We start from the raw sequence: 9,769 nt of genomic DNA, 5'->3' as shown, positions 1-9,769 counted from the left end.
CCTGCTAACGTTTCATGCTTGCAAACCAATCAGAGCACTTGCAGTAACATGGGCTAAAACGCTTTACAGAGCAAACCGGCAAACTGAAGCAAATCACGCGAATGCCTCAGAAAAGCTCATTTAACACACCAAATTGACTGTCTATAAGACAAAGTAAATAGTTTGAATGCTACATGGCATTTGAAAGACAGTGCAGAAAATAAGCTCCTGCTAACGTTTCATGCTTGCAAACCAATCAGAGCACTTGCAGTAACATGGGCTAAAACGCTTTACAGAGCAAACCGGCAAACTGAAGCAAATCACGCGAATGCCTCAGAAAAGCTCATTTAACACACAAAATTGACTTCTATAAGACAAAGTAAATAGTTTGAATGCTACATGGCATTTGAAAGACAGTGCAGAAAATAAGCTCCTGCTAACGTTTCATGCTTGCAAACCAATCAGAGCACTTGCAGTAACATGGGCTAAAACGCTTTACAGAGCAAACCGGCAAACTGAAGCAAATCACGCGAATGCCTCAGAAAAGCTCATTTAACACACCAAATTGACTCTCTATAAGACAAAGTAAATAGTTTGAATGCTACATGGCATTTGAAAGACAGTGCAGAAAATAAGCTCCTGCTAACGTTTCATGCTTGCAAACCAATCAGAGCACTTGCAGTAACATGGGCTAAAACGCTTTACAGAGCAAACCGGCAAACTGAAGCAAATCACGCGAATGCCTCAGAAAAGCTCATTTAACACACAAATTGACTGTCTATAAGACAAAGTAAATAGTTTGAATGCTACATGGCATTTGAAAGACAGTGCAGAAAATAAGCTCCTGCTAACGTTTCATGCTTGCAAACCAATCAGAGCACTTGCAGTAACATGGGCTAAAACGCTTTACAGAGCAAACCGGCAAACTGAAGCAAATCACGCGAATGCCTCAGAAAAGCTCATTTAACACACAAATTGACTGTCTATAAGACAAAGTAAATAGTTTGAATGCTACATGGCATTTGAAAGACAGTGCAGAAAATAAGCTCCTGCTAACGTTTCATGCTTGCAAACCAATCAGAGCACTTGCAGTAACATGGGCTAAAACGCTTTACAGAGCAAACCGGCAAACTGAAGCAAATCACGCGAATGCCTCAGAAAAGCTCATTTAACACACAAAATTGACTGTCTATAGACAAAGTAAATAGTTTGAATGCTACATGGCATTTGAAAGACAGTGCAGAAAATAAGCTCCTGCTAACGTTTCATGCTTGCAAACCAATCAGAGCACTTGCAGTAACATGGGCTAAAACGCTTTACAGAGCAAACCGGCAAACTGAAGCAAATCACGCGAATGCCTCAGAAAAGCTCATTTAACACACCAAATTGACTGTCTATAAGACAAAGTAAATAGTTTGAATGCTACATGGCATTTGAAAGACAGTGCAGAAAATAAGCTCCTGCTAACGTTTCATGCTTGCAAACCAATCAGAGCACTTGCAGTAACATGGCTAAAACGCTTTACAGAGCAAACCGGCAAACTGAAGCAAATCACGCGAATGCCTCAGAAAAGCTCATTTAACACACAAAATTGACTGTCTATAAGACAAAGTAAATAGTTTGAATGCTACATGGCATTTGAAAGACAGTGCAGAAAATAAGCTCCTGCTAACGTTTCATGCTTGCAAACCAATCAGAGCACTTGCAGTAACATGGCTAAAACGCTTTACAGAGCAAACCGGCAAACTGAAGCAAATCACGCGAATGCCTCAGAAAAGCTCATTTAACACACCAAATTGACTGTCTATAAGACAAAGTAAATAGTTTGAATGCTACATGGCATTTGAAAGACAGTGCAGAAAATAAGCTCCTGCTAACGTTTCATGCTTGCAAACCAATCAGAGCACTTGCAGTAACATGGGCTAAAACGCTTTACAGAGCAAACCGGCAAACTGAAGCAAATCACGCGAATGCCTCAGAAAAGCTCATTTAACACACAAATTGACTGTCTATAAGACAAAGTAAATAGTTTGAATGCTACATGGCATTTGAAAGACAGTGCAGAAAATAAGCTCCTGCTAACGTTTCATGCTTGCAAACCAATCAGAGCACTTGCAGTAACATGGCTAAAACGCTTTACAGAGCAAACCGGCAAACTGAAGCAAATCACGCGAATGCCTCAGAAAAGCTCATTTAACACACCAAATTGACTGTCTATAAGACAAAGTAAATAGTTTGAATGCTACATGGCATTTGAAAGACAGTGCAGAAAATAAGCTCCTGCTAACGTTTCATGCTTGCAAACCAATCAGAGCACTTGCAGTAACATGGGCTAAAACGCTTTACAGAGCAAACCGGCAAACTGAAGCAAATCACGCGAATGCCTCAGAAAAGCTCATTTAACACACAAAATTGACTGTCTATAAGACAAAGTAAATAGTTTGAATGCTACATGGCATTTGAAAGACAGTGCAGAAAATAAGCTCCTGCTAACGTTTCATGCTTGCAAACCAATCAGAGCACTTGCAGTAACATGGGCTAAAACGCTTTACAGAGCAAACCGGCAAACTGAAGCAAATCACGCGAATGCCTCAGAAAAGCTCATTTAACACACCAAATTGACTGTCTATAAGACAAAGTAAATAGTTTGAATGCTACATGGCATTTGAAAGACAGTGCAGAAAATAAGCTCCTGCTAACGTTTCATGCTTGCAAACCAATCAGAGCACTTGCAGTAACATGGGCTAAAACGCTTTACAGAGCAAACCGGCAAACTGAAGCAAATCACGCGAATGCCTCAGAAAAGCTCATTTAACACACCAAATTGACTGTCTATAAGACAAAGTAAATAGTTTGAATGCTACATGGCATTTGAAAGACAGTGCAGAAAATAAGCTCCTGCTAACGTTTCATGCTTGCAAACCAATCAGAGCACTTGCAGTAACATGGCTAAAACGCTTTACAGAGCAAACCGGCAAACTGAAGCAAATCACGCGAATGCCTCAGAAAAGCTCATTTAACACACAAATTGACTGTCTATAAGACAAAGTAAATAGTTTGAATGCTACATGGCATTTGAAAGACAGTGCAGAAAATAAGCTCCTGCTAACGTTTCATGCTTGCAAACCAATCAGAGCACTTGCAGTAACATGGGCTAAAACGCTTTACAGAGCAAACCGGCAAACTGAAGCAAATCACGCGAATGCCTCAGAAAAGCTCATTTAACACACCAAATTGACTCTCTATAAGACAAAGTAAATAGTTTGAATGCTACATGGCATTTGAAAGACAGTGCAGAAAATAAGCTCCTGCTAACGTTTCATGCTTGCAAACCAATCAGAGCACTTGCAGTAACATGGGCTAAAACGCTTTACAGAGCAAACCGGCAAACTGAAGCAAATCACGCGAATGCCTCAGAAAAGCTCATTTAACACACCAAATTGACTGTCTATAAGACAAAGTAAATAGTTTGAATGCTACATGGCATTTGAAAGACAGTGCAGAAAATAAGCTCCTGCTAACGTTTCATGCTTGCAAACCAATCAGAGCACTTGCAGTAACATGGCTAAAACGCTTTACAGAGCAAACCGGCAAACTGAAGCAAATCACGCGAATGCCTCAGAAAAGCTCATTTAACACACAAATTGACTGTCTATAAGACAAAGTAAATAGTTTGAATGCTACATGGCATTTGAAAGACAGTGCAGAAAATAAGCTCCTGCTAACGTTTCATGCTTGCAAACCAATCAGAGCACTTGCAGTAACATGGGCTAAAACGCTTTACAGAGCAAACCGGCAAACTGAAGCAAATCACGCGAATGCCTCAGAAAAGCTCATTTAACACACAAATTGACTATCTATAAGACAAAGTAAATAGTTTGAATGCTACATGGCATTTGAAAGACAGTGCAGAAAATAAGCTCCTGCTAACGTTTCATGCTTGCAAACCAATCAGAGCACTTGCAGTAACATGGGCTAAAACGCTTTACAGAGCAAACCGGCAAACTGAAGCAAATCACGCGAATGCCTCAGAAAAGCTCATTTAACACACAAATTGACTGTCTATAAGACAAAGTAAATAGTTTGAATGCTACATGGCATTTGAAAGACAGTGCAGAAAATAAGCTCCTGCTAACGTTTCATGCTTGCAAACCAATCAGAGCACTTGCAGTAACATGGCTAAAACGCTTTACAGAGCAAACCGGCAAACTGAAGCAAATCACGCGAATGCCTCAGAAAAGCTCATTTAACACACAAAATTGACTGTCTATAAGACAAAGTAAATAGTTTGAATGCTACATGGCATTTGAAAGACAGTGCAGAAAATAAGCTCCTGCTAACGTTTCATGCTTGCAAACCAATCAGAGCACTTGCAGTAACATGGGCTAAAACGCTTTACAGAGCAAACCGGCAAACTGAAGCAAATCACGCGAATGCCTCAGAAAAGCTCATTTAACACACAAATTGACTGTCTATAAGACAAAGTAAATAGTTTGAATGCTACATGGCATTTGAAAGACAGTGCAGAAAATAAGCTCCTGCTAACGTTTCATGCTTGCAAACCAATCAGAGCACTTGCAGTAACATGGGCTAAAACGCTTTACAGAGCAAACCGGCAAACTGAAGCAAATCACGCGAATGCCTCAGAAAAGCTCATTTAACACACAAAATTGACTCTCTATAAGACAAAGTAAATAGTTTGAATGCTACATGGCATTTGAAAGACAGTGCAGAAAATAAGCTCCTGCTAACGTTTCATGCTTGCAAACCAATCAGAGCACTTGCAGTAACATGGGCTAAAACGCTTTACAGAGCAAACCGGCAAACTGAAGCAAATCACGCGAATGCCTCAGAAAAGCTCATTTAACACACAAAATTGACTGTCTATAAGACAAAGTAAATAGTTTGAATGCTACATGGCATTTGAAAGACAGTGCAGAAAATAAGCTCCTGCTAACGTTTCATGCTTGCAAACCAATCAGAGCACTTGCAGTAACATGGGCTAAAACGCTTTACAGAGCAAACCGGCAAACTGAAGCAAATCACGCGAATGCCTCAGAAAAGCTCATTTAACACACAAAATTGACTGTCTATAAGACAAAGTAAATAGTTTGAATGCTACATGGCATTTGAAAGACAGTGCAGAAAATAAGCTCCTGCTAACGTTTCATGCTTGCAAACCAATCAGAGCACTTGCAGTAACATGGCTAAAACGCTTTACAGAGCAAACCGGCAAACTGAAGCAAATCACGCGAATGCCTCAGAAAAGCTCATTTAACACACAAATTGACTGTCTATAAGACAAAGTAAATAGTTTGAATGCTACATGGCATTTGAAAGACAGTGCAGAAAATAAGCTCCTGCTAACGTTTCATGCTTGCAAACCAATCAGAGCACTTGCAGTAACATGGCTAAAACGCTTTACAGAGCAAACCGGCAAACTGAAGCAAATCACGCGAATGCCTCAGAAAAGCTCATTTAACACACAAATTGACTGTCTATAAGACAAAGTAAATAGTTTGAATGCTACATGGCATTTGAAAGACAGTGCAGAAAATAAGCTCCTGCTAACGTTTCATGCTTGCAAACCAATCAGAGCACTTGCAGTAACATGGCTAAAACGCTTTACAGAGCAAACCGGCAAACTGAAGCAAATCACGCGAATGCCTCAGAAAAGCTCATTTAACACACAAAATTGACTGTCTATAAGACAAAGTAAATAGTTTGAATGCTACATGGCATTTGAAAGACAGTGCAGAAAATAAGCTCCTGCTAACGTTTCATGCTTGCAAACCAATCAGAGCACTTGCAGTAACATGGGCTAAAACGCTTTACAGAGCAAACCGGCAAACTGAAGCAAATCACGCGAATGCCTCAGAAAAGCTCATTTAACACACCAAATTGACTCTCTATAAGACAAAGTAAATAGTTTGAATGCTACATGGCATTTGAAAGACAGTGCAGAAAATAAGCTCCTGCTAACGTTTCATGCTTGCAAACCAATCAGAGCACTTGCAGTAACATGGACTAAAACGCTTTACAGAGCAAACCGGCAAACTGAAGCAAATCACGCGAATGCCTCAGAAAAGCTCATTTAACACACAAAATTGACTATCTATAAGACAAAGTAAATAGTTTGAATGCTACATGGCATTTGAAAGACAGTGCAGAAAATAAGCTCCTGCTAACGTTTCATGCTTGCAAACCAATCAGAGCACTTGCAGTAACATGGGCTAAAACGCTTTACAGAGCAAACCGGCAAACTGAAGCAAATCACGCGAATGCCTCAGAAAAGCTCATTTAACACACAAAATTGACTGTCTATAAGACAAAGTAAATAGTTTGAATGCTACATGGCATTTGAAAGACAGTGCAGAAAATAAGCTCCTGCTAACGTTTCATGCTTGCAAACCAATCAGAGCACTTGCAGTAACATGGCTAAAACGCTTTACAGAGCAAACCGGCAAACTGAAGCAAATCACGCGAATGCCTCAGAAAAGCTCATTTAACACACAAAATTGACTATCTATAAGACAAAGTAAATAGTTTGAATGCTACATGGCATTTGAAAGACAGTGCAGAAAATAAGCTCCTGCTAACGTTTCATGCTTGCAAACCAATCAGAGCACTTGCAGTAACATGGGCTAAAACGCTTTACAGAGCAAACCGGCAAACTGAAGCAAATCACGCGAATGCCTCAGAAAAGCTCATTTAACACACAAAATTGACTGTCTATAAGACAAAGTAAATAGTTTGAATGCTACATGGCATTTGAAAGACAGTGCAGAAAATAAGCTCCTGCTAACGTTTCATGCTTGCAAACCAATCAGAGCACTTGCAGTAACATGGACTAAAACGCTTTACAGAGCAAACCGGCAAACTGAAGCAAATCACGCGAATGCCTCAGAAAAGCTCATTTAACACACAAAATTGACTGTCTATAAGACAAAGTAAATAGTTTGAATGCTACATGGCATTTGAAAGACAGTGCAGAAAATAAGCTCCTGCTAACGTTTCATGCTTGCAAACCAATCAGAGCACTTGCAGTAACATGGGCTAAAACGCTTTACAGAGCAAACCGGCAAACTGAAGCAAATCACGCAAATGCCTCAGAAAAGCTCATTTAACACACAAAATTGACTTCTATAAGACAAAGTAAATAGTTTGAATGCTACATGGCATTTGAAAGACAGTGCAGAAAATAAGCTCCTGCTAACGTTTCATGCTTGCAAACCAATCAGAGCACTTGCAGTAACATGGCTAAAACGCTTTACAGAGCAAACCGGCAAACTGAAGCAAATCACGCGAATGCCTCAGAAAAGCTCATTTAACATCAAAATTGACTGTCTATAAGACAAAGTAAATAGTTTTGAAATGCTACATGGCATTTGAAAGACAGTGCAGAAAATAAGCTCCTGCTAACGTTTCAGGCTTGCAAACCAATCAGAGCACTTGCAGTAACATGGGCTAAAACGCTTTACAGAGCAAACCGGCAAACTGAATCAAATGCCACCTGAATGCTCAGAAAAGCTCATTTTAACATCAATTGACTGTCTATATAGACAAAGTAAATAGTTTAATGCTACATGGCATTTGAAAGACAGTGCAGAAAATAAGCTCTGCTAACGTTTCATGCTTGCAAACCAACGAGCACTTGCAGTAACATGGCTAAAACGCTTTACAGAGCAAACCGGCAAACTGAAGCAAATCACGCGAATGCCTCAGAAAAGCTCATGTTAAACTGCATAGACAAAATTGACTATGTCTATAAGACAAAGCAAATAGTTTGAATGCTACATGGATTTGATAGACAGTGCAAGAATAAGCTCCTGCTAACGCCTTTCATGCTTGCAAACCATCAGATTGCAGTAAGTAAATGTAACATTAAACTATTTACTTTGGCTATGACAGTCAATTTTGATGTAAATGAGCTTCTGAGGCATTCGTGATTTGCTTCAGTTTGCCGGTTGCTCTGTAAAGCCGTTTCAGCCCCATGTTTACTGCAAGTGCTCTGATTTGGTTTGCAAGCATGAAACGTTAGCAGGAGCTATTTTCTGCACTGTCTTTCAAATGCCATGTAGCATTCAAACTATTTACTTTGTCTTTATGAGAGTCAATTTTGTGTTAAATGAGCTTTTCTGAGGCATCGCGTGATTTGCTTCAGTTTGGCCGGTTTGCTCTGTAAAGCGTTTTAGCCATGTTACTGCAAGTGCTCTGATTGGTTTGCAAGCATGAAACGTTAGCAGGAGCTTATTTTCTGCACTGTCTTTCAAATGCCATGTAGCATTCAAACTATTTACTTTGTCTTATAGACAGTCAATTTTGTGTGTTAAATGAGCTTTTCTGAGGCATTCGCGTGATTTGCTTCAGTTTGCCGGTTTGCTCTGTAAAGCGTTTTAGCCATGTTACTGCAAGTGCTCTGATTGGTTTGCAAGCATGAAACGTTAGCAGGAGCTTATTTTCTGCACTGTCTTTCAAATGCCATGTAGCATTCAAACTATTTACTTTGTCTTATAGATAGTCAATTTGGTGTGTTAAATGAGCTTTTCTGAGGCATTTGCGTGATTTGCTTCAGTTTGCCGGTTTGCTCTGTAAAGCGTTTTAGCCCATGTTACTGCAAGTGCTCTGATTGGTTTGCAAGCATGAAACGTTAGCAGGAGCTTATTTTCTGCACTGTCTTTCAAATGCCATGTAGCATTCAAACTATTTACTTTGTCTTATAGACAGTCAATTTTGTGTGTTAAATGAGCTTTTCTGAGGCATTCGCGTGATTTGCTTCAGTTTGCCGGTTTGCTCTGTAAAGCGTTTTAGCCATGTTACTGCAAGTGCTCTGATTGGTTTGCAAGCATGAAACGTTAGCAGGAGCTTATTTTCTGCACTGTCTTTCAAATGCCATGTAGCATTCAAACTATTTACTTTGTCTTATAGACAGTCAATTTTGTGTGTTAAATGAGCTTTTCTGAGGCATTCGCGTGATTTGCTTCAGTTTGCCGGTTTGCTCTGTAAAGCGTTTTAGCCCATGTTACTGCAAGTGCTCTGATTGGTTTGCAAGCATGAAACGTTAGCAGGAGCTTATTTTCTGCACTGTCTTTCAAATGCCATGTAGCATTCAAACTATTTACTTTGTCTTATAGAAGTCAATTTTGTGTGTTAAATGAGCTTTTCTGAGGCATTCGCGTGATTTGCTTCAGTTTGCCGGTTTGCTCTGTAAAGCGTTTTAGCCATGTTACTGCAAGTGCTCTGATTGGTTTGCAAGCATGAAACGTTAGCAGGAGCTTATTTTCTGCACTGTCTTTCAAATGCCATGTAGCATTCAAACTATTTACTTTGTCTTATAGACAGTCAATTTTGTGTGTTAAATGAGCTTTTCTGAGGCATTTCGCGTGATTTGCTTCAGTTTGCCGGTTTGCTCTGTAAAGCGTTTTAGCCCATGTTACTGCAAGTGCTCTGATTGGTTTGCAAGCATGAAACGTTAGCAGGAGCTTATTTTCTGCACTGTCTTTCAAATGCCATGTAGCATTCAAACTATTTACTTTGTCTTATAGACAGTCAATTTTGTGTGTTAAATGAGCTTTTCTGAGGCATTTGCTTGATTTGCTTCAGTTTGCCGGTTGCTCTGTAAAGCGTTTTAGCCCATGTTACTGCAAGTGCTCTGATTGGTTGCAAGCATGAAACGTTAGCAGGAGCTTATTTTCTGCACTGTCTTTCAAATGCCATGTAGCATTCAAACTATTTACTTTGTCTTATAGACAGTCAATTTGTGTGTTAAATGAGCTTTTCTGAGGCATTT

The sequence above is a fragment of the Xenopus tropicalis genome, chromosome 2, assembly GCF_000004195.4.
Source record: "Xenopus tropicalis strain Nigerian chromosome 2, UCB_Xtro_10.0, whole genome shotgun sequence".
NCBI classification, from domain to species: Eukaryota; Metazoa; Chordata; class Amphibia; order Anura; family Pipidae; genus Xenopus; species Xenopus tropicalis.
The sequence above is the reverse complement of the archived record's forward strand: the minus strand, read 5'-3'. Positions refer to the sequence as shown.